The sequence below is a fragment of the Micropterus salmoides genome, unplaced genomic scaffold (genome assembly GCF_014851395.1).
Source record: "Micropterus salmoides isolate LMB-PRFRI ecotype aquatic unplaced genomic scaffold, ASM1485139v1 Ms_hic_scaffold_5, whole genome shotgun sequence".
NCBI classification, from domain to species: Eukaryota; Metazoa; Chordata; class Actinopteri; order Centrarchiformes; family Centrarchidae; genus Micropterus; species Micropterus salmoides.
The window spans coordinates 23183964-23196331 of NW_024044237.1; positions in this window are offsets into that span (position 1 = coordinate 23183964).

The following is a 12368-nucleotide window of genomic DNA, read 5'->3' on the forward strand; positions in this document are numbered from 1 at the left end:
GAAACACAAAGTTAGAGAGTCATGTGTGATTTCCAAGTTATTTCATCATGATAAAGCAGTTTGGCTTTATTATCTATTAAATACTGTACAGTATGAGGTCATGAACTCAGCATGACTATGTAAAGCAGCTCTGTCTAAGTACTTGGATGGTAAATTGTTTTTCTATTACAAATCACCAGATTATTACATTTGCATTGTATTAAATTAAGAAGTTTTCTTTTAGATACAGACAGACAAATACACACACACTAATTCACAATGCAAATAAGCATTAAGTTAGAGCTGAGTTGATCCACATTGTTCCTTGTTGTTTTGGAAATAGGATTAATTTTTTTTATGTTAAAGTAAACATAAGTTTTGTTATTAAAATGCGATCCTAAAGGACAGACCAAAGCGCATTGCCTGCTGGTATGCTCAAACTGAAAGCTTCAGCAACATTAATTCAAATTGCATTTTATTTTCACAGTTTTGACTTTATTCTGATTGTTTATGATAACATTCTAATAAATATGCTCAGCTGCAGACATTTCAGAGAATCTTCTTATTTCAGCTTTACAGTTCTGTCCGTTAGGGCAAGCAACATGAGCCTCAAACGTGTTTCGATGCACTGGATCTGTACTGACGCTGGTACTGACCTTATTAAGTGAATTGTCCAAATGGTCTCCCGTCTGCATTAAATACAGTTTGTTAGTCACTTTCATTACAAAACACAATGAACTTAATGCCAGCTGAAAATCTTGTTTTTGATGATCTCCAGTAGTTTAACTTCTCACTTTACTACTGCAAGGTGTGGTTAAAGGTTCGAAGAGGCAACAGAACAAATTTATTATCAGACTAAGTCATCCCTAGACCAAAAATGATCTGTATACAAGTGTTGCTGTAGTTTTGACGTCTTTAGACCCTTTCCCCTCTCCATGCACCTAGGAAGTAGGTAAAGTTGTGCCAGAAAGCCCTACTCTGTGGTTACAGGAACAACAGAGCACACTTCTGACCAACAAACTTGAAACAAAACACTTGTTGTTTCTGCATGGTGCTTTAATAAACATTTGAGAACAATATCATCAAAACTTGCACAACCCCAAAAAGTAAGCTGATGAAAATAACACCAAGGTTGAAACACAGGAGGGGACAAAAGCCAAGGTGGAATAACAAGTGTCCTCCCACCAGGGGCCTGTACCACGAAGCGAGTTCCCAGGATATCTTTCAGTTATCTGGCTTAACTAACCCTAACAATCGCGGTACCACGAAGCTGGTTATCAACTCGGTAACTCAACCCAGGGTTTCCCAATCCATCCGTGAGTGCGTTCACATAAAAGACGCGGTGTTAGCAGCAGATGACCAATCGTAGATATTAAGTTCACTGGCAGCAGAGTGGCATATTTTACAAACGAGCAAACTGTTAACACTACAGAAATGTGACATAGGCCTAGTCTAAGTAGAATGGCTGCAGCTGACACAAGCAGATAGAGAGAAATTCGCCGACAGTGTGAATGTCTAAATGAACAGGCGTAATCTAAAATAATGCGTTGATTTGATGTGTTCTTATGAGCTACATTACCAGTCTCTGTAATACGCCTAAGAAAGCTACTAACCTAAAATAAATAGCCTACGTTCATATTAAAATTTAGTAGGCCTAATTCAATATCCCTACCAAACTGCTAACATAAGAAAAATGACACCAATTTTTTAACGGCTGCGACAGGACTGGGAGCAAATAAAAAATATTTAAAACATTTCAAAGCAGTAAGTAGGCTTACTGTAAAAACCTGTAGGCAACAATAGCCTAAGGCTTTTAATCAGTCTCTGTAGGATGATATCGCTTTAGCCTACAAGAGCTTCTCCATATCACCGCAGCAAACATAAAGCAGCCTATAAAACAGTCTGTGGGATTTCCTACAGATGGTGATGTCATTTTCCAAGACAGCTGATTGGTCAGTAGGCAGTGCTTTCATAGAGCTGATCTCTTATCTGGAACATAACCTGCTCCGGAGCAGGTTAGCCGTTCAGCATAAGTTACCATGGCGATCTACCCCGTAAGAAGTGAACCACCTTTGTGGTACTGAAAACCCAGGGTTAACCCCGAAGTTACCTGGATAAGCTCAAATCCTGCTTCGTGGTACAGGCCCCAGGACTGCAAAAACAAAAACAAATGCCCAAAAATAAAAAAAATAAAAAGTGAATGCATCAGTGTGTGTATATAAGCGCATAATTGCCATGATCTTATTAATCCATTTTACTTCAACCACACATAGGCCTATTACCATTAGCCTACATCATCTACCAGAGAACAAGACATATAATACCTGCTGTACAGCCAGAAAATTGTATCTAGCAGTGTTTTCTTCTCTTTGAAAGCCTGAAGGTTATACTGGGGTGGGGGAAGATCAGGAGTAATTTCTAATGAGTTCATCATCTTGTATTTGGCAGGGAGGGATTTCAAATAGCCATAAATAGGTCTGCTCCATTATGTCTCTAAAATGACATGAAACCAGGTGACTCGCAGCAGTTATCCAAATAAGTTCATCCTATTTCTTGAATCTGAAAAAAGCAGGAACACTGTCTGAGGTTAGCCAAGATGAAAGCAAAGATGGAGTTGGGTAACCGAGCAGTGGAGGACAGCCGAGCCCAACCAAGGTCACGCTGCCAGACATGATCAGAACATCAGAACAAGTCAGCTTTAATTGGATCACCTTAGCACATGTGCACAAGATGAGGTTCGACCAGTGTACGCTGCGTTACCCTAACCAGACATGACACGCAAGAGCTATCGGTTCACTTGCGAAATAACATTTACCGGGAACAGTATAGCAGCACTTACGTCATTCAACACAGTTTTGAAAAGAAGCTGCAACCAGGGAAACAAAGTCAGCAGCAGCCTTAAGAAGTATGTTGAACAGTGCAGGAGCCATTATCTCCAATTAGAGTGGAGCGGCTGTAGAAAACTGCTGATATAATGTTATTGACCAGAGTGTCTTCTACAAGCTCAAGATCCATCCTGAAAAGTTGTGTTTATATATGAGAGTGCATTAGAACAGATTAGGCTTTGTGGCTTTGCATTTAAATTGTATACTTTTATCTTGAGCTGTAATGGGCCATTATAGCAGCATGCGAAGATCACTAATCAATGATAGTGAATTCTGTATAAAAAGTGAAAAGAATTTTTTTTTTGTCAACCATGGATTTTAACTTTTAGAAAGGCACATATTGGCTGTCATTGACTAATTGTCACATGTTTAATCATTCATACCTTACTGAGATACTGCTGTCAGAAGGGGAAACTGAGTGTTATCCAGCATTAAAGAAGAAATGTTCGAGTGGTGAATATTTAGTCAAACCCCTGTCCCACATGCTGACAAACACAGATAAAAGGCAAAACAACCAAAGCCTGCATCTCTGGCGCAGAGGATGACAGGATTAAGAAATAACACCACCTTCCCATCTGTAGCTCACTGCGCTGCTGCTTGATAGTCATACTGGGCAAAATATATGATCTCTTTTACAGTGTTGACTTATTCATCTTCTCTTCAAAAGGTTAGACTAAGAGACTACTGCCATGCTAGCGACTCTGTGAGGCTGCACTAATGTTAGTGTGCTAAGATGCTCACAATGCTAACATGCTACCATGTTCACAATCTCTGCAGGTATATGGTCATAAAACAAACTATTGGACACATTCAAATTTTGACAAAATTATCTTGCTAGATAATGAATGTGTGATTTCACTCAAAGCCACAAATATCAGCCTCATGGTGGCACTACAGGAAAAGTCAGGGGATAACCAAAGTCATTAATCATCTGGTGACCACAAATGTCTGTACCAAATGTTGTGCCAACCCATCAAGAGACATTACATTTTCTTATTTGGCAGACGCTTTAATCCAAAGCGACTTGATGGCAGATGTTGAGATTTTGTACAGGATAGGTGAAGGTGAAAAGTCAGAGAATCACCAAAGTCATTCGGATTCATTTTCTGGTCGGTGGTCTGGTCAGATTTCATGGCAATCAAACTGTTTAAGACATTTAATAAAAATAATAAGTCAAACTCATGGTGGTACAAGAAGCAAAGTAAGGGGATCATCAAAGTCCATACAATTCATCCTCTGGTGAACATGAATGTCTGTTGTGATGGAAATTTGGCATTTTACTGTTTACTGTTTTACCTTTAACGCTGCATTATTAAAGGCCTATGTTTCACTCTGTGGTGTTTGATAATTTTATTATGTTGCAGCTAGGTGACGGTTCCCATGGGAAAGTAACTCGTTAGAGGGTTTCCTTATCTGACCGTCCTTGATAGGCCTTCATCTCAGGGCAGTTGGTTCCTACTCCCATCCTCCCTAAGACAGCAGGATGACAGAGTCACCTGTTTCTTCATTGGCTCTTTGTCTTACACTCTGCAGAGTGGTTGCACTCTGTACGTTTGTCTGACCCTTTGCAAAGAATAAAACACTTAAAAGACATCTGGATTAAGTTCTTTATTTCAGACTCACTAAAGGAAAATTTCCATTACATTGTACAAAATTTCTCTGCAATCCATCCAATAGAGATATTTCAGTCTGACCAAACAAAGTCATGGGCTGACCACCTTACCAACATTGCCATCCCTTAAATTCATTCTGCTAGCGTGGCCAAAAACATGGAATCAAAGAAGATAAAGATAAGAAGATTAAAAGAAAACACGTTAAAATCTGGCATCATGCAAACTCAAATATCCATTACATGCTTTCTCTTTTTGTTTCATTTACGAATCATCTTTATAACACACTGACAACATTCCCTCTGCCCTTAGTTACAAATTGTAAATTAAGGAACTGGTCTCTACTCCTCTCCCCCTCCCATCCTAACCTATTAAGGATGACTTGCCACATGGGGCCACACTATGAGCCAGCCCTCGGAGCAGCTCCGAGAGCAAGGCCTGCAGTGCCGGGTAGTAAATAACCAGTATAAACGTGTCACATGAGACAACCCATAGACACCAACCAATTTAATGTTAATAGGAAAGCATCGGTTACCAGATTCTAAATAATAGCTTGCAGTCACCATGCCCAAGGATAGGTACCGCAAGGCGAAGGAATTTATGGAGTTAGCAAATTGCTTTTCCATCCCCATTCTCTCCCCATTTGTCCACTTTTCCATCTCTCAGCGCAGGATAGGGATGATGGAGAGGTGCAGGGAGATGATGGGACTGTTGCAGCCTGCTTGACTGAGCACAGCTGTCCTACGGCCACAGAGCTCGGGATGATGATGCTCCAAGGTGTACAACAACTATCCGTCCATCTAGGTCTCAGGAGGGACAGCCACTTGACAGAGCACTGAGATATTTTTATTCCAGTAAGGCCTGAGGTGTTTGGTTGTGAGCAGTGGCACTCTCTGTTGGACAGAGATTGTGGATGCACAGGACACAGCTGGTCTGTGGTCAGTCATGTTACATACAGGGCCCCAGCACACTGTTCTCATCTGTTTATTGCAGGCATGTAGTCTGGCTTGATTACTATTCAAAGAATATTAATCATATTTTCATATTGCAATTCCCTATATAAAATTACATTTTTAAATATTTATGTATTCATTATCATTTTATAAGAACACTTTACAGTGTCTAAGCCAGTTAAATAAATAAGGCTGGCAATATTCGCTTGTTTATTTATGTCAACAAAACTCAAGAAAAGTTTCTCTCTTAATTATTTTCTGACTTCTCTGCCCTGTCTGTGGCACTCAGCCCTAGGCCCATTGGTCTCTACTGAAACATTTAAAAAGCAACTTAACACCCACGGAAAATCTTGTTTTTGCTGACCACACCTACTGTAAAACTTCAAATAATAGCCTGCGCTTTTACTAGCTTCAGTCACTGAGCTCACCTTTAATTCTTTTCACACACAACTCTTGCTGGGGATTACTATCAAATTGTTTATTTAAACCAGTATGAAAGTGAATTTAGGCTATCAAATTACGACTGGCGACCTGTCCAGGGTGTACCCCGCCGTTCGCCCGATGTCAGCTGGGATTGGCTCCAGCCCCCCGCGACCCTGTACGCAGGATAAGCGGTTGACGATGGATGGGTGGGTGGAAATTACGTATCAATTACAAAGCATTCAGTTGATCTAGCTCTGAGAGACAGCACATCTTGAGAGAGAAAGAGAGAATCTCTCTGAGTATCTCTCTACTGAATGTCTGGTTGAATATCTCTGTACTGTCAGAGATATCAAGCAGAGGCAGCTTCTTTCCAAGTACAGACTCAGTGACCACACCCCTTGCAAAAAGAGCAATATTTTGAGAAATTCCATTTATTAATACTAGATTTCAAAGAACTTCAAAATAACAATGAATTAAGAATAATCGTAGGAGAAGGACATACTGCAAACATTCCCGCAAAGTATGGTATGTGTCCCTGTGTTACAAAAGGAGGGACAGCAAGTGAGTGACTCAGTGTCACTCAGTGTTTGCTGCATGGCATGTTAAATCTTGTTTGTAGTTTATGTTCTATCTGTATTTGTTGTGGTTACTTATAATTGCTAACCTGAAAGGTTATGATCGCATTAATTCTTGTTAAATTATATTCACAACTTAAACTTTTTGATTTTGCTGCAAACCTCTTTGGCAACAGTGTTTAACCTAAACATTCATTGCAATAAAGCATTTTGATTTGATGTTAGTGGATAGGCCTAACTAAAAAAATCATAGTACACGTCAAATACATTTTTCCCAAAGATGGTTTCGGTCATTTTTGGTAGTAACGCTGATGTGTTCAAGAGCCCTGCTCGTGACTGACCGGGGCTCCAAACCCGATACCTACTGCACAAATTCTGGCTCCAAATGACCCCGCCAGCACAATATGGCTTCATTTTTGTCCAATGGGAGGAAGTCGAGACGTGCCTTCCATTGTTATAGTCTATGGATCATTAACAGAAGTTTAAACATTGTATGCATAATCTAAGCATCTTTGAACTAGCTCAAGCAGTTTTATAAATCAAAAGAACTTCTATAAAAACCAGGCCTGACGTCTAATTGACCCTTTACCAAGCCATGCCCCCTTGGTTACTGTAAGTCCGAAAAACTGTCGGACCTGTCGGACTTTCTATTGCTGCACTCCCTGGAGAAATACTGTCTAATTTTGAGGAAAAGCAATCTTAGAAATAAGCAGACAGAAAGGTTTGAATTTGAAGTTTGTATTCAGGCTGTCAAACTGACATGAAAAAAATGATAGAAGCTAAAGCCTAATCAATCACAGAGTAAAAGTCAACCATTACCTTACAATTAAGACAAAAGACAAAGATATTAAGGATCAAAACTGTTCCTGTAAAGCTGGGTAGGTCTCTATTCACTTTTACAATCATTAAAAAGCAAAAGCAGTAGGCCTATATAACCTTACATTCAGTAGTAATTTAGGTAGTGTTAGCTAACCAACATTACATCAGAAACAATAAAAGTAGAAAACGACTCCTTTTGCATACGATTCAATGCAGCTCAGCCATGAAAGTGTCAGACTTCAGTTAGAGCCAGTCCTATTCTGTGCTATGATTGGCCAGCTTGCGTATTCAGAGCATGGCTTAGTGAAGGGTCAATTGAGAGCTACCTGTAGCCAGACCCGGCCAGTAAAAGGGACTCAGCGTTTCATTGGAGCTCTGCTTTTAATTGAAATTTTACAGTAGCCTGACACTTTACACCAGGGTGCTCTTCAGCCTGGTGTCCGTGGGTTGCTCTTTAAAAACAGGTCACAAATGTATATTTTCATTTCTGACTGAATAGTTTCCTCAAACAGCTGGGCACTATAGTTATTAGCAAATATTCCTCACAGGAATAAATACTGCATTTGTTGTGGACTATTTTCAGCTTTGGATTTGAAGCTTTAGTTGGTATGTATAGCACCAGGTCAGTGTATGTGGGATCAACTCAACATAAACCCATGTTTGTTGTAATGAAGGCTCATTGGTGTGTTTTTTAATAATGTTGGACAATAACAGTGGAGGTCAGAGGCAGAAGGGAATAAGCCATATCAAGTTTTGGGTACACAGATAACACTGTGGGATAAATTCATTCTTGGGTTTGGTAGTGGGATTTGTTAACGATAGAAAGTATAGAATATCAGCAGACTGCCAACCAACAAAGATGACCTACATAAGAAGTTTTTGGTGTGTCTACCTTCTTTATTGTCACAGACACCACCTCACTCATCCAATCAAACCATGTTCTCTGCACTCTGCGTGCATGGTTTGGTTAAATATTAACATCAAACTAAAGCAAGATGAAATGACACATCAGAGAATCTTTGACTAAAGCTAATTAACGCTTCATGGGATACAAACTCAGTAGATTAAAAAGCATTTTGTAGTTTAGCGGAAGTTGTTTTTCATACTGTGCAAAAATGAGTAGCAACAAATGGCTTCTTCTGAAGGGAGGAAAATGAGCCGTGATATCTCCAGCTATGGGGACTATGTGCAGATTCCTGTGGGAATACAGTACCTTAATAATACTTAATAAGGAAGAAGGGCCAAACAAGAATTATCCGTTAAATACAAACGTGTGTTTGTATTTAAAGGATAAAAGCTCACTGAAATTATTCAGTCTAGCAATACAAGGCAATGTGGAAAACAAATCATTTAGGTCTTCATCTGCCCCAGTGGCGAACAAGGTCACATCAACAAGGTCTGTAATTAAATCACTACCGCAGTTTGACCAGTTTGACTCTGTTTGCTCTCACTGAGGCCACAACCTGTAAACTCATCACTGCTTTACTATGTGTAGCAAGAAAACATCAGACCAGACTTACTATTCAGAGTGCTTAAATGGACTCCAAGCATCTGACCTACAATCACCTTTTCATTGTAAATAAAGAAAAATCTTCTCAGTAAGAATATATAATGTCACTATAGCACTTGCTACGTTGCTAATTCTTAACGCTCCGCTAGAGAGTTACCGAAGACCCGGGGCAGACTTTAACAGAGGATGACATTTTCAGATCATCCTGAATTAAAAAAATGGGGGGTGGGGGGAGAAAAACATGCCCGAGACAATCTTTAACACAGCTTGCTCCCCACACAACAGTATAAATAATGTGTTCCCAAAATACATGTTTAGGATTCATCAGAGGTGATGAAAACAAACTATGAAAGAAAGCAGCTCCCTGCCTTAGAGTACTGCATATTAAGGATTAACCTTTCACACTCCCAAAACTGGGAAAACACAGTCCAGAAAAATACAATTGCCTTGACACAGTGATACCCAACCAGGGATAGCTTATTTGCGTTTCAGGGGGTACTTTTGCAGTTGCTAGAGGTATTGTAGCTCAACAAATTTGGGCAAGAAGGTCCCGTGTTCGAACCCCGGTTGTCATGGCCTTTCTGCGTGGAGTTTGCATGCTCTGTGTGGGTTTCCTCCGGAGCAACTGGAGGAAACCCACCATCAAAAACATGTTACGTAGTGTCCAGTCAGTGCCGTTCGACCAGACACTACAATGTGGAATTGGTCCCCGGGTACAGTGGCTCCTTTCAGGGATGGGTTAAAAGCAGAGGATGAATCTCGCTACATGTGTATGTGACAAATAATGTACCTTTACTGAGTAGCCTAAATCTGAGCATCACATGTTACAATTGGGATGAAATGAGTGAAAACTAGTTTAGTATAGTTTTAATCTAATTAAGTAAGCTAATAATAAATAAACAACTCCAAATAGACAGGCAAACTGTAGATTAGATCAAATTAATGGATAAACAGCTGAAATAATTAGCATAAAGTGACAAATGCAAAGTTGACTAAACAGTCCTAAACACTGACATTCAATTGTATAAAAAATACTCTAGCAATATACACTTTAATGTTATTAGACATCCAGGGGGAATCAGACAAAAAAGGTTGGGAACCACTGCCTTAAAATTATCTGATACAAGTGACGGTGGGACTGTCATCTTAAGGATATATAATGGACATTAAAATTACATGATGCTGTACGATTTCATCTCTATTCTCTAAAACACAGCTAAAGGGAGAGCATTGAAAATGCATAACATAAAACATGACCAGAAGGCATGTAGATGGAGAGAGACTGCCACAATAGAACATCCTCGTAATCCCTTTTTTCTTTCACGATTAGTTCACTACTGTGTGGAGCCTTAAGAAACACAGTTTCCCACTGCCAAATCTGGTTACAAAGAGCAACACATAATATGCAAGCTGCTATGGTCATCACAGCATATGCTACACATTATTCACTATTATTAAACCCATCGCTGAATTATTCCTCGTTTGTTACATTTTTCAGATGTTTTGCAGCGGTCTTCGAGATCAAAAGACAAGCAATCCTATCATCACATCAAATTGGATTGCCTGAAGAAAATTTAAGTGTGTTCCTATTAGGCTTTTGGGTTCTGAGGGAAATTATCCCTGTGTAGGTACAGGAAGATTACTGTCCATGAAAATGACTTGGAGCTATTTTAAATAAATGCAGATTGATAATGCTGAAAGGTCCTGCAGAATGACAACATAAAAGTCTGTTTTTATGTGTATGTCTCTGTGAGGCAGGATGTCACTTCATAGCCCCTTTTGGAAGGAAACACTATTCAGCTCTTTTTTTAAAAAAACTAACAAACAAACAAACAACCATTTAAAGCTTCTAGAGACCATGAATTTCATCCTGGACTCAACCAGAACTCTAGCAATTACCAGGCTTTATGATCACAGATGAAAGAATGCAAAACCAGCCTAGGCAAGAGAGAGAGAAGATTGCTTTTGATGTTCCAAACAAAGATGATTAAATTTTTATAAAGGGAATTTCTGTTTTTGTATTTGAGTGATTCTCAGATGAACATATCAACATTTAGACACAACAGCACTGGCAAAAAAACACAATGAAGGGATATTGACGGGTTAAAATTGCAATTATTTCCCACAGCGGTAATATTTTGCCAACCTTTCAACAGAGCCCTTAAAGACCCGGTCAATAATTTTTGTACTATACTATAGCAACTTTTATATTATAGGGCTGTATAGTTTGCAAACATGATGCAAACAAACGTTTTATAACATCTGAAAACAAAATTTAGTTGTTGTCCGTCACCTGTGCATCAGACTGTGACTGAGAGCAGGTTCAGGATCTTGTGTTTTAGCTAATGGGGATACCAATTTGTTGACATTTGGATTTAAATAGGCTGCTATTGCTGTCACGTCCACGGAAGCAGGATTACTCCTCCCTCCAAATATTTCCCTAAATCATCCCACGCTGTGGCCCCTCAGCAAACAGTCTTTAGGCTTAAGAGGAACACCGTGTAATTGTTACCATAATTACTCGAGACATGCAGAGTTCAAATCCGGCTCAACACCTCAGTCTGCCATCACACGTCAGTCTCCACCCACCATACAAACTGATAATGCAGAAAATCCCTAAAAAAAATGCTCCTTTTTCCTTCAGGAAGCGAGACTTGTAGGGAAACTTGCAGAGACTGATCTGGCAGGTTTTTTTTTTCTTTTTTCTTTTTTTTCCTCTCCTCTGGGCTCCACAAAACCAGCGCACACTTAATCAGTGTCGGTAAATACACTTCTTTCATCGGCAATTAGTGAATGGAGAAACAGTGATCTGTGCGTCTTCTTCAGTCTGTGAGCTGCACGTTGTTCTGAATAACATAGAGGAAGAATTGTAACGTAAGGATAATATGAAGGTTTTCCCAATTGCTGCCAAAACGTCCAGCTGAGCCTTTTGTTCCGACAGCTCCACCGGCCAGACGCACGCACACACCGGCTGTAGTTATCCTGAAGCTCATCAGGCAAACCCCATCCATCACACGGATGTCGCCCGGTTGAAAAGAAATCCAGCTGCCAAACTGTGACCAGGACTACAGTCTACAGTATCCTAACTGCAGCACAACATCCAATCTCTACCTCAACATGCACAGGAGTGACCCAAAGGCGATTTAAGACACATTGCCACACCATGATTCCTCTGTGCGCCCTGCATGCCAGGTTAACCGGCAACAATTTCCTGCAGAAAACACTTAAAACAGAAGATGCCTTGAACAACATTCTTACCTTTCTCTCCCCGAGGCAGGGATTTGGCTCTGGTAGGACCGACACAGCTCAGTTGGATGTGTTGTCGAAGATGCTTAAATAAGCTACTCCCGTGAATGCAGGCGAGACATGAGATTGAAGAAAGTGAGCGCAGCAGCGCAGATGAAGATTTGAAACGGTTGAGCAGCGCAGCGCTGTGCCGGAGTCTGTGCTCTCTGACGCTGACATCAGCGGACTGCTTTCTTTAAGGTGGCTGCGCTCACTCACATCAGCGCCACAGCTCACGCAGAGGGCTTCATCTGGTGAGTTTAACCATTTCAACAAATACGATCATCATCTCAGAGATCCAGAGTTGGAATAAGACTGAATGCTACCAT